The sequence below is a fragment of the Lathyrus oleraceus genome, chromosome 6 (assembly GCF_024323335.1).
Source record: "Lathyrus oleraceus cultivar Zhongwan6 chromosome 6, CAAS_Psat_ZW6_1.0, whole genome shotgun sequence".
NCBI lineage: Eukaryota > Viridiplantae > Streptophyta > Magnoliopsida > Fabales > Fabaceae > Lathyrus > Lathyrus oleraceus.
Genome location: NC_066584.1, coordinates 386,451,940 through 386,475,980, shown reverse-complemented (window position 1 = coordinate 386,475,980; position 24,041 = coordinate 386,451,940). Strand labels below are relative to the sequence as shown.

The window sequence follows — 24,041 nt, the reverse complement described above, 5'->3', positions numbered from 1 at the left end:
AGGTTTAGCTAATACAGGATCTACTGAATGTCAAACTAGATGTTATGACATTCATACCTGTCAGTAGTTACCGAGGAATAGAACAGTTGGTGTTCTCTAATAACTCAGTATTTATTTCCAGTCTGTTTATCAAGGGGATAACAGACCTGACACAAAGCCTACTGTCTGAATGTCAAACTGGATGTTATGACATTCATCATTGATAGCATATACTGAATAATAGGCAGGTTGGTTGTCTGCTACAGTTCAGTATATTTCTCAGTCTGCTTATCAAGAGGATAACAGGCTTGACGTAAGGCTCATTGTGTAAATGTCAAATTGGATGCTTTGACATTTATGAATGTACGTTGTTATCGAAGTATGGACAGATTGGTCCTGTACAGTACAACAAATTTTGTACAGTCTGTTTTCAGGAAGATAACATACTTAGCATATGGTCTATGTTGTGGATGTCAAACTAAATGTTGTGACATTCACTCCAGACAACATATGCTAAATTGTAGGTTGTTTAGTTTTTCTGTTTCAGCATTTTTCTCAGGCTATTCTTCAGGAAGTCAACAGCTGAGCTAAAATCCAGGAAACCAACAACTAAGCTACAATTAATGAACCTAACAAATAGCCTATTTGTTAGTAACCTAGATGTGGAATTTAGGGGAACTCGCGTGACCTTAATTTCAGGAAAATACAAGTACAAGGCCCAAGTGCTGCAATATAAAAGGATGGCAATCCTTCATTCAGAACTAGGGGTTTTTAGGCGTGAAGATTTTATTTGTCCATTATACTTCACTGCTGTATTGTTGTGTGTCTTGTATTAGACGTATCTTATAAGCCAAGCTATTATCACTGAGATGATTGCATTGGTATAGGGTGTTCATTGAGTTGTAAGTGTTGTGTCACTCTAAGCTTTTAAGCGTGAGTGCGGTGTATCTTGATTAAAGTTGTTAAGCACAATCAAGAGTTGTTTGAAGTGTGACTTCACAAGTGTCTTTAATCTTAATTAAAGGTTGTAATCACTTAGGTGATTGAGGGGGAGTGAGTAGGAACTCTGATCTTAGTGTAAGATTGAAATTGCATTGGGTAGGTATTAAGTGATAGGGTTAAACAGTTGGTTTAAGGTCTGAATTAATACTACTAATAGTGGCTTTCCTCCCTGGCTTGGTAGCCCCCAGACGTAGGTCATGTTGGACCAAACTGAGTAAACAATTACTTGTGTTATTTACTGCACTTACTTTTAAGTTCTGCATAATTCTTGTCTGCGTAGAATTGGATGTCATAACATCCCATGTGACATCGAAAGTCTGATAACTAGAATTTCAAGTCCCAACCTCATCCTCAGCGTCTATATAGGAAAAGGAAGACAAATGGCTTACCAAGAGATCCTTCTCTCCCCCTATCACCACCAACTTCTTATTCTTGAGGAACTTTAACTTTTGGCGTAGGGTGGATGTCACGACGCCTGCCTCGTGAATCCATGGTCTGCCAAGCAAGCAGCTATATGATGGGTGAATATCCATGACCTGAAAAGTGATCTGGAAATCACTAGGTCCGATCTTGATTGGGAGCTCAACCTCGCCAATCACAGTTTTCCTCGATCCATCAAAAGCCTTGACTACAACTCCACTCTGCCTCATGGGAGGCCCCTGGTATGAAAGTTTCACCAGAGTGGATTTTGGCAACACATTTAGCGATGATCCTGTGTCTACCAGCACATTAGACAAGGCATCATCCTTTCAATTCATGGAAATGTGTATAGCTAAATTGTGGTCTTTTCCCTCCTCGGGAAGATCAGCATCGCAAAAGCTCAAATTGTTACAAGCAGTAATGTTTGGAACAATGCTATCAAATTGTTCAATAGTGACATCATGATCTACGTATGCCACGTCCAACACCCTCTGCAAAGCTTCGCAGTGTGGCTCAGAAAATTCATCAGTAAAGATAGGACAAATATCTTTGATGGAGTTTGAAGCAGCTGATCAACAACATTATACTCCCTCCTTTTGATGAGCCTTAACATCTCATCACAGTCCTCTTTTAGAATGCCATGCTGGCCAACAAGGACGGGAGCTTTAGGAGATTTATCAATAACAAGTACTGGATTCAGAGAAGGAGAAGAAATCCCCACCGGACTGGCAGAATTATTAACAGCATCAGCTCTCCTCATGTCATCTTGGGGTTTCGGCAGTGCTGATAACATGAAATAATATCACATTCTAGGACTCGATTTAATTAAATTATATTATTATTCACTTCATTTTATTTCATTTTATTCGATACTACTTGGTATTTTGCTTTCTATTTATCTCAGGTAGTTTATTTGAAGCACAAGTGAAAAAGGAAGAAAAGGAGGTGCAAAAAGAAATGAAAAGAAGCAAATTCCACCAAGCCAAGGCCCAGCCCAAAAGCACAGGCGCTGCACCTGTGACGAGCGCCACACAAGGTGTGACGAGCGTCACGCCCTGCCTACTGGTGTTACGAGCGTAACACATGGTGTGACGGACGTCACACCATTCTCCTATATTTTTGGCTTCAGAAGCGCAACAGAGGCACGTTGAAGCCTATTGTTACGCTTGACTAGTGGAACGTGAGGATTTTTACACGGAAAGCCTTTGGAAACCGTTACAAAAAGGGAGCAATATAAATAGTGGCTTTGGCAAGACCCTGCAGCTCTCTCCGCCGTCTCTCTGCTTCGTTCAATTTTTTTTCTCTTCCAGCCGTGCAAACATACCATTACCTTTTTACAGTTTTTGCTTTATTTTCAATTTTTTTTTATTTTCTTTTCCAGCAATTCCTTTAAGCACTTAATTAATTTTTCACACAATAGTTTCTACACCGGAAACTATTGTGTACCTTTTACTAGATCTAACCTTACGTTAGATCCTAGATTTTTATTCCTTCGCTTTTTATTTTCCTGTCCGATTGAAGAATTCAAGAACAAATCCAACCGGTCTGTGGTGGAGTGTTCGAAGATTGCTATAAATTATTCAGGTTCTTTAATTATTGTTTGAATTTATATATGCCCTGCAATATTGTTTATTTATATTATTTGCCTGAGATGAAATTATTTAAGAATAATGATTGTTTAGATCTATTTAGCATGTCTGGCTAATTTACTTAGGTATCGGTATGTAAAGTAAGCGGAATAAAGGAATCGAAACTAAGTTGGTTTAATTTCATTTAAAAATAAATCACTCTTTTTATGGTCCCAATTTACAGGTTTAATAACAAAGTTTTTGTACGAGAGTAAAAGACATAAAGATGTTAAATTCAATAGAACGAGAGTTTGAGTTTTTAACTGGACATAGTAAATTGAGCATTAATTCTAAATCAGGGCGAAAGCAATTTTTAGAGTTAATTAAATTCTAATCTTTTTCAAAAAGTATTTTTAAAAAGTTAAATGTGAGGACGAGAGTTAAGCATTTGAATTTAATTATATAATCTAAGTCAACAGAGCGAGAGTTTGAGACGAGGGTGTTTAAACGATTAGTGTTTTCTTAAAAAGAGTTTCTATAGATTCTGTTGTTTTCAAAAAGTGATTTTGGACTTAACCAATAAGTGACAGCTGCGTTAATATAAAGTCATAGTCTATTCAACAGAGCGAGAGTTTGAGGAAAGATTTTTAATCAATAGTATTTACTGAAAAGATTTATTTTAAACCAAGAAACCAACAAAGATTTGATTCCCTAATTACGACGAACTACATACCGATATCCGCTTTATTGATATTTAATCTAGATCTTATTTTAGTTTTAACTTTTCCCCTGAATAATCAAAGTATCATCCGCCTTAGCTTTACGAAGTAACCTTAGATAACGGTATATCGATTCATAAGTCCCTGTGGGATCGATATATTTTAAAACTACGCGATAGAACTGTGCACTTGCAGTTTGTACCCCAAATTCGACTCATAAAGTCGCGATTATGTTTTTAGCGCCGTTGCCGGGGAACTTTTATTTAGTCGATATCGTAACTCTTCTGTTACGCTGTAGAGACTAAGGCAATTTTTATTTCTTCTTTTTCTTCCATTGATTTGTATGCCACACACTCGGTCACAAGGCGAGCCGTTTTACTTACGAATCAACGACATCGAACTATATCTCCGAGTCTTACGACGAATTCGGGAATATCGTGCTGCAAACAATCTCCCTCCTATTGAAATTCCTGATCTCAAAAATCTTCTTCCTTCACCGATACCCGAGATGGCAGAACCAGCTCGTGCTCTTCGAGATTACGCCACTCCATCGCAAGATGAGCCGCATTCGAGTATTGCTCCGCCCGCCATCGAAGCAAACAACTTCGAACTTAAACCTTCACTGTTGCAGGCGGTGCAACAGAACCAATTCTCTGGAAATCCTACCGAGGATCCAAACCTTCATTTATCCGTATTTGTCCAATACGCTGATACTGTTAAAGCTAATGGTGTCACTTTAGAGGAAATTCGACTTCGTCTCTTTCCTTTCTCGTTAAGAGATAGCGCTAGAAGATGGCTTCAGTCTCTTCCTTCCAACTCAGTCACCACATGGAACGAGTTGAAGAAAGTCTTCCTTGCCCGATATTTTCTGCCGAGCAAAACAGCTATGTTGAGAGCCCAGATAAATGGATTTAAACAGAAAGATAACGAGTCTCTTTTCGAAGCATGGGAAAGATACAAAGACATGATGAGACTTTGTCCACACCATGGTTTAGAGGACTGGTTAGTGATTCATACCTTCTATAATGGTCTCTTGTACAACACGAGGTTAACAATAGACGCCGCCGCAGGTGGTGCACTTATGAACAAACCTTACGCTGATGCTTATCAACTTATCGAGAGCATGGCCCAAAACCACTACCAGTGGGGAAGCGAAAGAACAATGGTAGAAAAACCTCAAACGAAAAGTGGCATGTACGAGATAAGTAACCTTGATCATGTTAATGCAAAAGTGGATGCTCTGGTCCAGAAAATTGAAAGTTTAAATGTATCACCTCCAGCAACCGTGGTTGCCATAACTCAGAATTGCGAAGTCTGTGGAATCCAAGGTCACACTCCTGCAGATTGTCAGCTCCTAACAGGAATCCAAGCAGAGCAAGTAAACTATGCTCAAGGAAATCCCTACTCGCACACATATAACTCCAACTGGAAGAATCATCCTAATTTTTCATATAAGAGTAATAATGCTTTATACGCACCAGGACAAGCTCCAAATCAAGCCCCAGCTATACCTCCTGGATACCAAAAGCCGATCCCATCTACACCTAACAATAATGTTCCTAGGAAATCCAACTTGGAAATAATGATGGAGAACTTCATAGCTTCTCAACAGCAAACCAATAAAGATTTCTTAAACCAGAATGTACACACTGGCGAACAAATTAAACAACTAGCAAGTAAAGTAGATGCCCTGGCTACCCATAACAAAATGCTGGAAACACAAATATCACAAGTAGCTCAACAACAAGCGCCTACTGCTGCCCCAACTGGTACATTTCCTGGACAACCCCAACCTAACCCGAGAAGCCACGCTCATGCAATCATACTAAGAAGTGGAACAGAAGTGGAAGGACCGTCTGATCCAAGAACTGAGAACCAAAACTCTAAAAAGTCAACTGAGGAAGAAAATAAACCTAAGGAAAAGGAAGAGAGTAATAAGGAAACCGTAGAAAAGAAAGAACCTTATGTACCTCCACCACCTTATAAACCACCTATCCCTTACCCTCAAAGGCTTATTAAAACCAAAGACGCGGGCCAATTTAAAAAATTTGTTGACCTACTGAAACAATTAAACGTCACAATTCCTTTTACAGAAGCTATTACGCAGATGCCCTCATATGCTAAGTTCTTAAAAGAAATTCTTTCTAATAAAAGGAAACTTGAAGATAGCGAAACTGTTACACTCACTGCTGAATGTAGCGCTATAATCTAGAATATGCCTCCTAAACTTAAAGATCCAGGTAGTTTCTCTATACCCTATCACATAGGAAAATTTGTCATAGATAAAGCCTTATGCGATTTAGGAGCCGGTATTAGTGTTATGCCTTTATCCATATGCAAGAAACTTGAAATGGGAGAATTAAGACCAACTAAAATGTCTGTGCAACTAGCGGATCGTTCTGTTAAATATCCTGTAGGAATTCTTGAAAACGTTCCCGTGCGCATAGGTCAATTCTACATTCCAACCGATTTTATAATTATGGACATTAGAGAAGATGAAGTTACACCCATTATACTGGGAAGACCGTTCTTAGCAACTGCCGGTGCAATCATAGACGTAAAACGAGGACGACTCACTTTCGATGTGGGAGAAGAGAAAATTGAGTTCATTCTTTCCCAATTTTTGAAAGCACCTGCAATAGAAGACACATGTTACTTCATGGATATCATTGATGAATGCATAAAATAAATAGAGTTAGAAAAGCACAAATCATCTGACTATCTTGTAGAAGACAAACTTAACCAATGTTTAGCAATAACACCGGATCCTACGCAATGCCTTAAGAAACCAACCCTAGACCTGAAAATACTTCCCAAAAATCTGAGATATGAATTCCTAGACTTAGAACTTGAACGACCAGTGATAGTTAATGCATACCTAGGAAAACTCGAAACAGAAAAACTCCTGCATATCTTAAGAAAATATCCAACCGCACTAGAATACAACATCATCGACCTTAAAGGAATAAGTCCTTCTATTTGTATGCACCGCATCATGCTAGAAGAAGACTGTAAAACTTCTAGGGAACACCAGAGGAGACTAAACCCGATCCTGAGTGAGGTAGTGAAGAAGGAAATAACCAAGTTATTAGAGGCAAGTATCATATATCCTATATCTGATAGCAAATGGGTTAGTCCTGTACACGTAGTACCAAAGAAAGGAGGTATAACAGTTATTGAAAATGAAAAAGGAGAAACTATAACTAAACGAATCGAATCGGGATGGAGAATGTGCATTGACTATAGGAAACTAAACAAAGCAACCCGAAAAGATCATTTCCCTTTACCATTCATTGATCAGATGTTAGAACGATTAGCAAAACATTCTCATTTCTGCTATCTAAACGGTTATTCAGGCTTCTTTCAAATACCAATTCATCCTGATGACCAAGAAAAGACGACATTCACGTGTCCTTTTGGTACCTTCGCTTATCGACGAATGCCGTTTGGCTTGTGCAATGCTCCTGCAACCTTCCAAAGGTGCATGATAGCGATATTCGCCGATTTTCTCGAAAACATCATGGAGGTATTTATGGACGATTTCTCCGTATGCGGACAAAGCTTTGAAGAATGTCTTGAAAACCTAGAAAGAGTTCTGGAACGATGTGTAAAAGTAAACCTAGTACTTAATTGGGAAAAATGTCACTTCATGGTACAAGAAGGAATTGTTTTAGGACACATCATCTCAAATAGAGGAATTGAAGTAGACAAAGCCAAAATAGAGGTAATCGAAAACCTTCAACCTCCGAAAACTGTGAGAGAAGTACGAAGCTTCTTAGGACACGCCGGTTTTTACCGACGATTCATTAAAGACTTCTCTAAAATAACTAAACCTTTAACCGGACTATTGATGAAAGATGCTGAATTCATATTCGACAATAAATGTTTAGAAGCATTTCAAACGCTTAAACAAGCATTGATCTCCGCGCCCATAATGCAGACACCAGATTGGAATGAACCATTCTAAATAATGTGTGATGCCAGTGATTACGCTGTGGGTGCTGTTTTAGGACAACAGAAGGATAAAAAGCTTCACGTCATATACTACGCAAGTAGAACTCTAGATGAAGCACAAATGAATTACGCCACAACCGAGAAAGAACTTTTAGCAGTAGTATTTGCACTAGATAAATTTCGTTCTTACTTGGTCGGAGCCAAAATAATCATTTACACTGACCACACTGCTATCAAGTACCTCTTAACAAAAAAGGATGCTAAACCTAGACTCCTAAGGTGGATCTTGTTGCTACAAGAGTTCGATTTGGAAATCAAAGACAAGAAAGGAACTGAAAATGTAGTAGTAGATCACCTCTCTAGACTCGAAAACCTGGAACCGGAAAGAACATCGATCAACGATGATTTCTCGTACGATAAACTTATAGCTACTCTGGAGGAAAATAAAGCTGATAAACAGGTAGAAACCACCTTAGCTATATCTGTCACACCATGGTACGCTGATCTCGTTAATTATTTAGCTGCCGGAATAGTTCCACCTACTTTATCCTACCAGCAAAAGAAACGATTCTTCTATGACATAAAACACTATTACTGGGATGACCCTTTACTTTTCAAAAGAGGCCCCGATGGTATTTTCCGTCGGTGTATACCTGAAGAAGAGGTAGAAAATATAATCCAACACTGTCCCTCCGCTCCTTATGGTGGACATGCTAGTACATCCAAGACCTGCTCCAAAATCCTACAAGTCGGTCTTTATTGGTCAAACATATGGAAGGATGTGCATGCGGCTATTAAGAAATGTGATAGATGTCAATGCACAGGAAACATATCTAGACGTGACGAGATGCCACAAAAAGGCATTTTGGAAGTAGAGATTTTCGACGTGTGGGGAAGAGACTTCATGGGACCTTTCCCACCTTCTTTCGGTAACAAGTACATACTCGTAGCGGTTGACTACGTATCAAAATGGATTGAAGCTATAGCCTCTCCAACAAACGACACGCGAGTAGTAACTAGACTCTTTAAGAATATAATATTTCCAAGATTTGGGATCCCGAGAATAGTAGTCAGTGATGGTGGATCGCATTTCATATCTAAGATACTCGAAAAGCTACTGTTTAAGTATGGTGTGAGACATAGAGTAGCGACACCTTACCACCCTCAAACCAGTGGGAAAGTGGAAGTGTCTAACAGAGAAATCAAACAAATATTGGAAAAAACAATCGCCACCTCAAGGAAAGACTGGTCATTGAAATTACCAGAAGCTTTATGGGCATATTGAACCGCTTACAAAACTCCCATAGGGGCAACCCCATTTAAGCTTATTTATGGAAAATCTTGCCACCTCCCGGTAGAATTAGAACATAAAGCCTACTGGGCTATTAAAAATCTAAATTTAAACTATAAGGCCGCTGGTGAAAAGCGAATCCTTGATATAAACGAACTAGAGGAACTTCGACAAGACGCTTACGAAAATGCCAGAATCTACAAAGAAAGAACAAAACAATGGCATGACAAGCGCATATTGTAACACCCCGATAAAATATGATAATTATTTAATTTAAGTTTAATAGTATATTATGATGATAATATGAATGAGAGGGTATTATTTTTCAAAATAAAAGATAAACCATTCATATATATTATTAGTAGTATATTTATTAATTTAATTAAATAATTGGAATATTATTGGATTATTATTATTGGAATAATAAAGTTGGAATTGGAACGATTTTTGGAATCAGTAAAGAGTCCCATTTGGTAAAAAGGTTTTTCACGTGAAAGCAGGGAAGCGACTCAAAAGTGGAAAAAGGGCAAAGAGGAAGAGCAAGAGAACAAGGGTTGAAGAAGGGAAAAGCTTGAAGCTAAAGGATTTGCCGGATTAACTCAGGTAAGGGGGGTTTATCGTCGTTTAATGGGTATTATGGATTAACATGTAATGGGTAGTAATAAGCCATTGAATTGACCCTAATTGGGATGATGAATGCTGCAAATTGTGATGAAAAAATTATGTTAAAACTGTAATTGAATCTATATTTGGGTGAGTTGTAAATTTCTGGACGCGTAGCTTTTTACGGAATCGAAATCGGAGGTCCGGAAGTCCTCCAACGGCGAAAAATGCGGGTAATTCTGCATTCTGTTCGTGTTAGCGCAGGAACAACTTTCTGTCTTGCGTTAACCGGTTAACCCAGGGCGTTAACCGGTTAACACTGTTATGATAATTAAAAGAATTGATGTTTGTCTTGCGTTAACCGGTTAACCCAGGGTGTTAACCGGTTAACACTGTTAAAATTTGCCAGGAAGCGCGTTCTGTTTTGCGTTAACCGGTTAACCCAGGGCGTTAACCGGTTAACACTGTTTGAAAAGTGAAAAAATTGATGATTGGCCTATATTGGTGTATGATATAGTAGGGACCTTTTCCCGTTGTTTTGAACAGTATAGGTATTAGTAGAGTGTGCTAATACGGTGATTTATTATTTGACATGACATGATATGATTCTGTGATAAATATGCTGATGATGTATGATGGTATGCATAATGCTGTGAATATATCTATTGTGGATTGGAGTGTGATGTATGTATGATGTATGATGGACTGTTTATGGCTTAGAGTGTGAGCATATGTCCATTGTGGATTGTTGTTGATGTTTGCATGCTAGGTGATTTAGCGTGCATAGCATAGCCTTTATGGTGGTAGCTAATTCCCATGGTGAGGAATTAGTGAGTGAGTTATTGTGGATTGTTGTTGATGTTTGCATGCTAGGTGATTTAGCGTGCATAGCATAGCCTTTATGGTGGTAGCTAATTCCCATGGTGAGGAATTAGTGAGTGAGTCACTAGGTCTCAAATGAGTGGGACTAGTGAGCTTGGTAGCCGTATCTGGGTTTGATCGGTGAGGTTGATGTTGATGTTGATGTTGCCGTTGCTGAATGTGTGATCTGATTAGGGTGATGAATGTGTTAATTTACTTAGCATTACATGATATTTTATAATGCTTATTATATCGATTGAGGAACTCACCCTTACAACTATGTTTCAGGTAACGAGCAGTGATTGAGTAGAAGCTAGTGCTTGGAGTCTAGTGTAGTTCCTTAGTGGGTCATGCTCTGGTATATGTAACATCGGGACGGGATGTTTACTTTGTTTTCATTTGTGGTTGTTGAACAGTTTTACATGTAATGTGATTACATGGTTTGCATGTTGTTAGATTTCTATCCGCTGCGGATTGTACAATGCCTTGTTTTGATTAATAAATGAGCATGACCAGTTATTTTGATGAATGGTGTGAAGTGTCAAGTGTGACACCCTGAAATTGCATATCTACTCTGATTTATATTTTGTTGTTTTAATTAATTATTGGGGTATTTTAGAAGGGTGTTACATTAGTGGTATCAGAGCATAGTCGGTCGAGTCGAGTCGTAATTATTCTGTTTCCCTGTATGTGATAGGTGTTGTGTAACCCTATCAGTACTTATTGTTTTAGCTTGTTGGATTAACTCAGAATAGAGATGGCTGGAAGAGGTAGAGACGATGCTGCGATTGCTGAGGCTCTGGGTATGCTAGCTGGAGTACTTGGAGGGAATCCGAATATTGTGGGATTGGGAGCTGCTCGTCAACTGAGTGAGTTCCAGAAGAACAATCCTCCAATGTTCAAGGGAGCATACGATCCAGATGGTGCTCAGAAGTGGTTGAAGGAGATCGAGAGGATCTTCCGAGTGACTGAGTGTGCCGATAACCAGAAGGTCAGGTTCGGTACGCATATGCTGTCAGAGGAAGCAGATGATTGGTGGGTTGCTGCCCGCACTGAGTTGGAAGCTGCTGGGAGTGCTGAGATCACTTGGGCGGTGTTCAGAGAGAGATTCCTGAGGAAGTACTTTCCAGAGGATGTCAGAGGAAAGAAAGAGATAGAGTTCTTAGAATTGAAGCAGGGCAATCAGTCTGTTACTGAGTATGCTGCTAAGTTCACAGAGCTGTCGAAGTATTACACTCCCTATGATGAGGCAGTAGCAGATGGGGCAGAGTTGTTTATGCTGTTAGCGACTTTGGAGGCTAAAGATAAACTGGTGATTTGCGATCTAGCCGTGGTGTGTGAGTTTCCTGATGTGTTTCCTGAAGAAGTGAATGAATTACCGCCAGAGCGTGAAGTTGAGTTCTCGATTGATTTGGTACCTGGTACTAGGCCGATATCGATGGCTCCGTACCGTATGTCTGCTGTTGAGTTAACTGAATTGAAGAGTCAGCTGGAAGATCTGTTGGATAAGAAATTTATTCGTCCGAGTGTGTCATCGTGGGGCGCACCAGTGTTATTGGTTAAGAAGAAAGAAGGTACTATGAGGTTGTGTGTGGACTACAGGCAACTGAATAAAGTGACGATCAAGAATCGGTATCCTTTGCCGAGGATTGATGATTTGATGGATCAGTTGGTTGGTGCGAGTGTGTTCAGCAAAATAGATTTGAGATCGGGGTATCATCAGATACGTGTGAAAACTGAGGATATTCAGAAGACTGCTTTCAGAACAAGGTATGGACATTTTGAGTATTCTGTAATGCCTTTTGGTGTGACTAATGCGCCTGGGGTATTTATGGAGTATATGAATAGGATTTTCCATCCGTACCTAGACAAGTTTGTTGTGGTGTTTATTGACGATATTTTGGTGTATTCGAAATCTGAAGAAGAGCATGCTGAACATTTGAGAGTGGTTTTAGGAGTTCTACGAGAAAAGAAGTTATTTGCTAAACTGTCCAAGTGTGAATTTTGGTTAGAAGAGGTTAGTTTTCTTGGTCATGTGGTTTCAAGAGGTGGTGTTGATGTTGATCCTTCTAAGATAGAAGCGGTATCTAAGTGGGAAGCTCCGAAGTCAGTTTCTGAGATAAGGAGTTTTCTTGGACTTGCAGGTTATTATAGGAAATTCATTGAGGGATTTTCTAAGTTGGCGTTACCGTTGACGATGTTGACTAGAAAGGGGCAAGCGTTTGTTTGGGACTCAAAATGTGAAGAAGGTTTCCAAGAGTTAAAGAGAAGGTTAACTACTGCTCCTATTCTGATATTACCAAGTCCGTCGGAACCATTTGAGGTTTAATGTGATGTTTCATTGTTGGGTTTGGGTGGTGTTTTGATGCAGAATAAGCAGGTTGTAGCTTATGCTTCGAGACAACTGAAGGTTCATGAGAGGAACTATCCGACACACGATTTAGAGTTGGCAGCTGTGGTATTTGTTCTGAAGTTATGGAGGCATTACTTGTACGGGTCAAGATTTGAGGTTTTCAGTGACCATAAAAGTTTAAAGTATTTGTTTGATCAGAAAGAGCTGAATATGAGACAGAGGAGATGGTTAGAGTTTCTGAAGGATTATGACTTTGGTTTGAATTACCATCCGGGTAAAGCAAACGTAGTGGCTGATGCATTGAGTCGGAAATCATTGCATATGTCTATGTTAATGGTTAAGGAATTGGATTTAATTGAGCAGTTTAGAGACTTGAGTTTGGTGTGTGAGAGTACTTACAATAGTGTTAAATTGGGAATGTTGAAGTTAACGAGTGGTATTCTGGATGAGATTAGAGAGGGTCAGAAATCCGATGTGCTTTTGGTTGATAAGTTAACTCTAGTGAATCAAGGTCAAGGTGGTGAATTCAGAGTTGATGAGAACGGTGTTTTGAAATTTGGTAATCGGGCGTGTATTCCGGATGTTACCGAACTTAAGAAGAGTATTCTTGAGGAAGGACATCGTAGTGGCCTGAGTATTCATCCTGGGGCTACGAAGATGTATCATGATTTGAAAAAGTTATTTTGGTGGCCGGGAATGAAAAGAGAAATTACGAGTTTTGTTTATTCTTGTTTGACTTGTCAGAAGTCAAAGATTGAGCATCAGAAGCCGTCTGGGCTAATGCAACCGTTGGCTATTCCAGAGTGGAAGTGGGATAGTATCAGTATGGATTTTGTTTCTGGTTTACCGAGGACAATTAAGAATTTTGAAGCTATTTGGGTGATTGTTGACAGATTGACAAAATCGGCTCATTTCATTCCGATCAGAATGGATTATCCGTTAGAGAGATTAACTGAGTTGTATATTGAGAAAGTTGTAAGTTTGCATGGTATTCCGTCGAGTATTGTTTCGGACAGAGATCCTAGATTTACATCGATGTTCTGGGAAGGTTTGCAGAGGGCTTTGGGAACTAAGCTGAGATTGAGTTCTGCATATCATCCGCAGACTGATGGTCAGACTGAGAGGACGATTCAGTCACTGGAGGATCTTTTGAGGGCTTGTGTTTTGGAAAAGGGAGGTGCTTGGGATTGTTATTTACCTTTGATTGAGTTTACCTACAACAATAGTTTTCATTCGAGCATTGGTATGGCACCATTTGAAGCTTTGTATGGTAGGAGATGTCGGACACCTTTATGTTGGTATGAGTCCGGTGAGAGTGCTGTGGTTGGACCGGAGATTGTTCAACAAACTATGGAAAATATTAAGATTATTCAGGAGAAGATGAGGATTGCTCAGAGTCGTCAGAAGAGTTATCACGACAACTGGGGTTGGTCGAGCTTTGAAGTCGAAGAAGTTGACACCTCGATTTATTGGTCCTTATCAGATTTTGGAGAGGATAGGGGAGGTAGCCTATCGTATCGCTTTACCGCCATCACTTGCGAATTTGCATGAGGTTTTTCATGTGTCTCAGTTGAGGAGGTACATTCCTGATCCGTCGCATGTGGTCCAAGTAGATGATGTACAGGTGAGAGGTAACCTGACTGTTGAAACATCACCTATGAGGATCGAGGATCGAGAGTTGAAGCAGTTGCGGGGTAAAGAGATTGCTTTGGTAAAGGTAGCTTGGGGAGGACCAGCAGGTGGCAATGTGACTTGGGAACTTGAGAGTCAGATGAAGGAGTCTTATCCAGAGTTATTCGCTTGAGATATGTTTTCGAGGACGAAAACTCTTTTAGTGGGGGAGAGTTGTAACACCCCGATAAAATATGATAATTATGTAATTTAAGTTTAATAGTATATTATGATGATAATATGAATGAGAGGGTATTATTTTTCAAAATAAAAGATAAACCATTCATATATATTATTAGTAGTATATTTATTAATTTAATTAAATAATTGGAATATTATTGGATTATTATTATTGGAATAATAAAGTTGGAATTGGAACAATTTTTGGAATCAGTAAAGAGTCCCATTTGGTAAAAAGGTTTTTCACGTGAAAGCAGGGAAGCGACTCAAAAGTGGAAAAAGGGCAAAGAGGAAGAGCAAGAGAACAAGGGTTGAAGAAGGGAAAAGCTTGAAGCTAAAGGATTTGCCGGATTAACTCAGGTAAGGGGGGTTTATCGTCGTTTAATGGGTATTATGGATTAACATGTAATGGGTAGTAATAAGCCATTGAATTGACCCTAATTGGGATGATGAATGCTGCAAATTGTGATGAAAAAATTATGTTAAAACTGTACTTGAATCTATATTTGGGTGAGTTGTAAATTTCTGGACGCGTAGCTTTTTACGGAATCGAAATCGGAGGTCCGGAAGTCCTCCAACGGCGAAAAATGCGGGTAATTCTGCATTCTGTTCGTGTTAGCGCAGGAACAGCTTTCTGTCTTGCGTTAACCGGTTAACCCAGGGCGTTAACCGGTTAACACTGTTATGATAATTAAAAGAATTGATGTTTGTCTTGCGTTAACCGGTTAACCCAGGGTGTTAACCGGTTAACACTGTTAAAATTTGCCAGGAAGCGCGTTCTGTTTTGCGTTAACCGGTTAACCCAGGGCGTTAACCGGTTAACACTGTTTGAAAAGTGAAAAAATTGATGATTGGCCTATATTGGTGTATGATATAGTAGGGACCTTTTCCCGTTGTTTTGAACAGTATAGGTATTAGTAGAGTGTGCTAATACGGTGATTTATTATTTGACATGACATGATATGATTCTGTGATAAATATGCTGATGATGTATGATGGTATGCATAATGCTGTGAATATATCTATTGTGGATTGGAGTGTGATGTATGTATGATGTATGATGGACTGTTTATGGCTTAGAGTGTGAGCATATGTCCATTGTGGATTGTTGTTGATGTTTGCATGCTAGGTGATTTAGCGTGCATAGCATAGCCTTTATGGTGGTAGCTAATTCCCATGGTGAGGAATTAGTGAGTGAGTTATTGTGGATTGTTGTTGATGTTTGCATGCTAGGTGATTTAGCGTGCATAGCATAGCCTTTATGGTGGTAGCTAATTCCCATGGTGAGGAATTAGTGAGTGAGTCACTAGGTCTCAAATGAGTGGGACTAGTGAGCTTGGTAGCCGTATCTGGGTTTGATCGGTGAGGTTGAACTATGTGTTCACGAATAGTCGGTACCGCATGCATGGAGTCTCATTGCATAATGTATGTATGGCGTATAATATGAATGGATGTATTCCAATATTATACGTGTGTTTTGTGTTTGTGTTGAGTATGATTTTGAGTTGATGTTGCCGTTGCTAAATGTGTGATCTGATTAGGGTGATGAATGTGTTAATTTACTTAGCATTACATGATATTTTATAATGCTTATTATATCGATTGAGGAACTCACCCTTACAACTATGTTTCAGGTAACGAGCAGTGATTGAGTAGAAGCTAGTGCTTGGAGTCTAGTGTAGTTCCTTAGTGGGTCATGCTCTGGTATATGTAACATCGGGACGGGATGTTTACTTTGTTTTCATTTGTGGTTGTTGAACAGTTTTACATGTAATGTGATTACATGGTTTGCATGTTGTTAGATTTCTATCCGCTGCGGATTGTGCAATGCCTTGTTTTGATTAATAAATGAGCATGACCAGTTATTTTGATGAATGGTGTGAAGTGTCAAGTGTGACACCCTGAAATTGCATATCTACTCTGATTTATATTTTGTTGTTTTAATTAATTATTGGGGTATTTTAGAAGGGTGTTACACATATCAAGGAAAATCTTCAAACAAGGCGATACAGTCCTGTTATTTAACTCTAGGCTAAAGTTATTCCCGGGAAAACTACGTTCTAGATGGTCAGGTCCTTTCCAAATCACCAATGTTCTTCCCAGTGGAGCGGTAGAAATTAAAGGCAAATCTATGGAACCATTTATCGTAAACGGGCAACGTCTAAAACATTATCACTATGCAGAAAACAATGAAGATTCACAAGTCTTGCACTTGGACGTAATGCATCCAGACTTTATAGATTATATTTGATAGTTTTTATGTCGAGCTTGCGACATTAAACAAAGCGCTTAGTGGGAGACAATCCACAAATATTTATATTTTCATTTATTACTTAATTATTCTTTTAAAATTTTATTTAGTATTCATTCTTAATCTATTTTAATTTTTCTTCTTCTATTCTTTTGGCATTTGGCCAAATCCTGACTAAAACTCTTGTTTTTCCTTTCTCTAGCTAACACTAACCTGATGGAACAAATTGATCATATGGGTATCAAATTCAGAGGGAAAGCTCAGAAACAAAAGTTTGAGGAACTAGCAGAAAGAGAGATGCTACCTAGTTTGTATGCTGATGACTGGGCAATGACTACCCTTGGACTAAGAGAGAGTGTCCTGTATTTGCTGAGTCAGATAGGGTGGGAAACCTCTCCTATCCGTAGACAATTCGTCACCTACCGGAGACTGACACTAGAATTCCTTAGTTCCCTGATCTATCTACCCAGCCATGGAAAAGGAATAAGCAGAGGTTTCATCCAGTTCAGAATGTTCAACATGGAGTATCAATTTAACATTCGAGACTTTACCAACCTTTTAGGTTTCCCTACCTCCCTTGATACATTCACAGTGAGCCAAGAAGACCTTTTTGAATATAGAGAACTTGAACATTTTTGGGGAAGCTTGACCGAAAATGACGATCCCGAGGAACATGAGTTTCTTTCTGGAAACATACATAACCCGGCCTTTCGTTATTTCCATAAGATCCTGGCCCACACCCTTTTCGGGAAGAAGTCAAATAGTACCTCAGTTTCACGTGATGAACTCTTCATCATATTTTGTGCTTCCCAGAACCGTCCAGTAAACGGTGCCACTTTTATGTTGGCAAATTTTGACCACCTTATTCAAGATGAATGAGCACCAATTCAAATAGGCGGTTTAATAACCATGATCGGTAATGCTATCGGACTACGTCAGCCTATGCTTGACTTAAGCCCTTTCTGTGGCATTGCGACTATGAGTATACCCTTTCTCTTCAACACTATGTTTATAGCAAACCTAGGGTCTGAAGAGTTTGAGCTTATAATTAACAACCAAGTTCTGTGCCTATTCACCTTGCCTAGTCCGAGGACTAGTGGTCATAACCGCAGTAACTGGCTCTACAACCTGAACGGAACACCTTCTCCTGCTAGATCTACTGAATCCATCCAGGACTACAAGATTTGTGACGACCAGATTCCTTATGCTGAATCTGACCCTCAGAAACCATCTGGTTATTATGATATTGACCCTCCTCCTCAACCTGTCCCGACCGAAGAGTCGGCAATACCTGATCCTAGGCATCATATCCCCGGAGATAATTATAACACCATCATTCAAGCCTTGATGTCAGAACAGGACGCCCTCAGAGAAGAGTTAGCTAACATGGGACAAGAATTTCTGGGATACATCAGCACTATGACAAATCAATTCCACGAGTTGCTAAACCGTGTTAACTCCTTTGCTCCTCCGGCCAGAGATCCCACAAGTGGCTAGAAGTTGTTTTTCTTAGTTACTTAGTTTTAGTTTAGGCTATTCATTAGTTTTTTTTTACATTATTTTTAATATTAGTATTTGTTTATCTTTCGCATTTTTGTTTTTGTTTTCCAATGTTACATTATGATTATTTTATGAAGCTATTGATCTATTTTACTTTATTATGACTTATGCAATATCTATCAATAATGCTCTCTACTGTTGCTACATACATGACTTATTAAAAATATATTTATGCAATATTATGGTAGTAGAATAGCATGCAAGGCAATTTAAAATTATCACAATAGCAAAATAAAATAAAACATATGCATAACAAAATAACAACAATAAAATATAATGGTAAAAACAAAAGTACGTTGCCAGAATGACTGTGTGACGAGCGTCACACAATCCATGACGGACGTCACACCAAGTGCTTGTGACGCCCGTAACGCCCCTGTCACGAGCGTGACATCGTCTGGCTATGTGAACGTTACTAACCGTTGGGACACGACCGTTACACCATCCCACCTTTTTACCTTCCCTATTTATTCATATTTACCCACATTTATTTACGTTTCAACCACTCCCTTTCCAACTTCCAAATCCTTTCCTATAAATACCCACCATACCTTTCTTAATACACCACAAACCATTCTATAAATTACATTTCATCTTCTTACCTTCTACTTCTTTCAAACCACTTATCGATATGGCGGGTAACCAAGCTTTCGGAAATATCATCTTCTGATCCGAAGATGATAATTATCAAAGGGAGCAATTCGAGCGTTTCCAACAGCGAGGCGTCCAATCCACCAGGTATCCTGATTTAACTTGTTTACAACAATTAGGATTTCTTCAAGGAATAGAATGGATGCTCCGCCTTGCTGGTTTAACCTTTCTGTGCACTCACAATCAACCTACCTATCCATCCCTAACCTTAGAATTTTTAAGTTCCTATTCGTACAACACTCCCACCGGTGAAGACGAGTACTTAACCGGTACCGCAACCTTCCGTTGGTTCAACACCGAGTACTCCCTCTCCCAAAGCCAATTGAGTACCATGCTACAGTTCCCTGTAGAAGGTCAAGTCCACCCTAGGATACCTCCGAACTCCCCGTGGCACATACACGCCTTCGACCTCTTTAGGAAAATATCCGGTGTAGACACCAACAACTGGGATGTGCTCCTTGCTTCCCATATACATAACCCAACCATCTGGTACTTTATCCGCATCCTGCAAAACACAGTTTTTGGAAGACCGAACAACAGCAAAGTAAACGCCAAGGAATTATTCTTCCTCCAATGCGTCTTTGAAAGCGATACTCAGGTAAACGCTGCCTCCTTCCTATTTCATCACATCCGCACCCTATGTGCTAGAGGCCGTCAACCTTTTGTAATAGGCGGATTAATAACCACAATAGCACTTGGCTTAAACCTAGGGGACCGACTCCAAAATTTAGAATCTTTACCTCCCCTATCTATGGATATAAGTTACTGTCGGTCCAGCCGTCTAATCAAAAACATAGTAGGCGGAGGGTATTACCTTATGGTAAACAACCAGGAAGTCCCAAGTGTTGTTTTACCCAACATTGCCCTAACAGATGTCACCAATCCCAACCGCCACATCTATGATCTGAATGCTCCCGAAGCCACCGAGCCTACACAAGCAAACCCGCCTTCAGACGAGTTCACCGAAATGGAGCAAGGTGATCAAGTTCCTACACAACAATCAGTCCCGCTAAACCCTTCCGATAATGCAGCTGGTCCATCCTCACGACGTCATCGACGAAGAAGGCCAGCAACCAACGACGACATCATGGATGTTATCGATGGTATGCAAGCGCAGAATCTCGAAGTGATGCAGATGATGCGCCAGATGCAACAACAACAGGAAGCGCGGAATGCAATCACTGATCAGCGGTTCGCTCAGTTGCTCAGCAGGTTTGATGATTTGGAAGTACGTCAAAGATCACCAGGTCCAAGAACAAGAGGCAGAAAGCAGCAATGACTTTAGTTTCCTTTTCTCTTCTTCTTTTTTTATATTTCTTTTGTTTTCTCCGAAACATTGGGGACAATGTTTCATTTAAGTGTGGGGGGGAAAAACCTTGTTCTTTAAACTTTCCCTTTTCAAGTACGTCATCTTTCCTTTCAATGTTATTTCCCTTTCTATTGTTTATGAATTTAAAAAAAAAATACTTAATATAATTATTCTAAATTAAGTCCCTAGTGTGAGAAATTTCTATTATCTATTCCCTCAAATTTTCATGAGCCATAACAAAAATTCAACACACTCAGTAAGTATAAAGGTTGCCTATTTCATCAAACTTGAGAAAAATTAAGACAAAAAAAAAATTATTACCTCCCCAACACTCTAAACAAACCTCAACATGTTAGATCAGAAAGGTACCTGTTATACAAATCCCTGGACTTTTAACTTTATAGTAACCCCGAGTAGTTTATACAAGAAGTCAACACCATCTTAATAGCAAACTACGTGGAGGGCCGATGAATATAAGTGAATGATTCCCAAAATAAAAAAAAATATATATCAGGAAATGCACTAACTAAGTTAGGTGATCCTTACCAGATCATTTAATCTAAAGGTTGCAGATCATACAAAAACATAATACGAAAGATCCATGATGAGTTGGTTCAGCAGGTATCTGGTGCTGAACTTGGTAGGGCGGACTACGGTCCGATCCCCCGCAATTTGCAATGGACCAAATAACGAAGTTATCCGACTAATGTACTAGAGCTTCAAGCTAAAAAGGGGATCAGAATCACTAACCGGTCACTCCACTATGTGCGCGAAACGATAAAGGGCTTAATGTGATTTCGCTAGAATGAAAACGGGTGAAATAAGAGTAAAAGAACTAGGCTAGATATAATGGCATGACTCGAACTGGTTTGCATAAGGTGAGGTTACCTGAGGTTGTAACGGTAGTTGTTGATGTCAAGACTAAACTCAAGTTACTCCTAAACAAAATCTACTTGCAACCTAGTACGAATTGATGTATGTTTTGAAATTTCATCTGGCTAATTTTTTAAACGATTTCTATACTGTATTTTGCTTGAGGACAAGCAAAGGTCTAAGTATGGGGGAGTTTGATAACATGAAATAATATCACATTCTAGGACTCGATTTAATTAAATTATATTATTATTCACTTCAATTTATTTCATTTTATTCGATACTACTTGGTATTTTGCTTTCTATTTATCTCAGGTAGTTTATTTGAAGCACAAGTGAAAAAGGAAGAAAAGGAGGTGCAAAAAGAAATGAAAAGAAGAAAATTCCACCAAGCCAAGGCCCAGCCCAAAAGCACAGGCGCTGCACCTGTGACGAGCGCCACACAAGGTGTGACGAGCGTCATGCCCTGCCTACTTGTGTTACGAGCGTAACACATGGTGTGACGGACGTCACACCATTCTCCTATATTTTTGGCTTCAGAAGCGCAACAGAAGCACGTTGAAGCCTATTGTTACGCTTGACTAGTGGAACGTGAGGATTTTTACACGGAAAGCCTTTGGAAACCGTTACAAAAAGGGAGCAATATAAATAGTGGCTTTGGCAAAACCCTGCAGCTCTCTCCGCCGTCTCTCTGCTTCGTTCAATTTTTTGCTCTTCCAGCCGTGCAAACATACCATTACCTTTTTACAGTTTTTGCTTTATTTGCAATTTTTTTTTATTTTCTTTTCCAGCAATTCCTTTAAGCACTTAATTAATTTTTTACACAATAGTTTCTACACCGGAAACTATTGTGTACCTTTTACTAGATCTAACCTTACGTTAGATCCTAGATTTTTATTCCTTCGCTTTTTATTTTCCTGTCCGATTGAAGAATTCAAGAACAAATCCAACCGGTCTGTGGTGGAGTGTTCGAAGATTGCTATAAATTATTCAGGTTCTTTAATTATTGTTTGAATTTATATATGCCCTGCAATATTGTTTATTTATATTATTTGCCTGAGATGAAATTATTTAAGAATAATGATTGTTTAGATTTATTTAGCATGTCTGGCTAATTTACTTAGGTATCGGTATGTAAAGTAAGCGGAATAAAGGAATCGAAACTAAGTTGGTTTAATTTCATTTAAAAATAAATCACTCTTTTTATGGTCCCAATTTACAGGTTTAATAACAAAGTTTTTGTACGAGAGTAAAAGACATAAAGAAGTTAAATTCAATAGAACGAGAGTTTGAGTTTTTAACTGGACATAGTAAATTGAGCATTAATTCTAAATCAGGGCGAAAGCAATTTTTAGAGTTAATTAAATTCTAATCTTTTTCAAAAAGTATTTTTTAAAAGTTAAATGTGAGGACGAGAGTTAAGCATTTGAATTTAATTATATAATCTAAGTCAACAGAGCGAGAGTTTGAGACGAGGGTGTTTAAAAGATTAGTGTTTTCTTAAAAAGAGTTTCTATAGATTCTGTTGTTTTCAAAAAGTGATTTTGGACTTAACCAATAAGTGACAGCTGAGTTAATATAAAGTCATAGTCTATTCAACAGAGCGAGAGTTTGAGGAAAGATTTTTAATCAATAGTATTTACTGAAAAGATTTATTTTAAACCAAGAAACCAACGAAGATTTGATTCCCTAATTACGACGAACTACATACCAATATCCGCTTTATTGATATTTAATCTAGATCTTATTTTAGTTTTAACTTTTCCCCCGAACAATCAAAGTATCATCCGCCTTAGCTTTACGAAGTAACCTTAGATAACGGTATATCGATTCATAAGTCCCTATGGGATCGATATCTTTTAAAACTACGCGATAGAACTGTGCACTTGCAGTTTGTACCCCAAATTCGACTCATAAAGTCGCGATCAAGTGCCGAAAAAACACGACCACTGTGGGTCACACCACTGACATAAGATATACTCACAACAGAAGTGGAGGGCAATGGCACCTCCTTCCCATCTTCCAACGCGACTGTGTTATATCTGTAGGGAACAACTCTATCTGAGGAGTACGGGACAAGGCCCACTGGCTTGATAATAAGAGATGGGGAAACCTTCTTCTTGCTGCCATCATATCTAACAACAACAGGTTCTGGTATTCTGAAAACAAGGGATATAACATTCACTTCATCCTCATCATGATTCTGAAGTATCTCGATCACACCCTGATCCAGCATCTCTTGGATGTCCTTCCTGACTTGTCGACATCCTCTCTCATTGACAGTGCACACTCGGCATCTGTCATGGTCATACTCGTAGTGACTGTATCCACATAATAGTGTATTCCTAAACATGACTGATTTCCCATATTAATAGTCTATTCCCAGATTGCCTGATATGATTGACATACATGACTTTATACTTGCCAGGGCAACCTTGAACCATATTAACAATAGATTTCCCATGCTCGGGCAATGGGTTCTTCTTCACATTTGGATCTACGTCCTCGAAAAACAAAATCCCACTTCTAACAAGGTCTTGAACCTTGGTCTTCAGGGGATAACAGTTCTCCACATCATGTCCGGGAGCACCAGAATGATAAACACAGTGAAGCTCGGGCTTGTACCATCACTGAGGGTTGGCCGGTACAGCAGGTGGGTCACGTGGAGTGATCAGCTTTCTATCTATCAGCGACGGATAGAGCTCAGCATAGGTCATTGGAATTGGATCAAAAGTGACCCTCTTCCTATCATAGCTAGTGTTGGTATTATTGTTGTTTCGAGGCAGGTAGGCCTGT

The 24,041-nt window shown here is 39.1% G+C and overlaps 1 non-coding gene across 1 annotated transcript; it reads right to left on the bottom strand.

Annotated features, from left to right (window-relative positions):
- Positions 1-4,574: 4,574 nt before the first annotated feature.
- Positions 4,575-4,681, bottom strand: LOC127099728 (small nucleolar RNA R71). Its single transcript, XR_007794203.1, has one exon. It is a non-coding gene; the product is annotated as a small nucleolar RNA R71 (small nucleolar RNA).
- Positions 4,682-24,041: the final 19,360 nt, after the last annotated feature.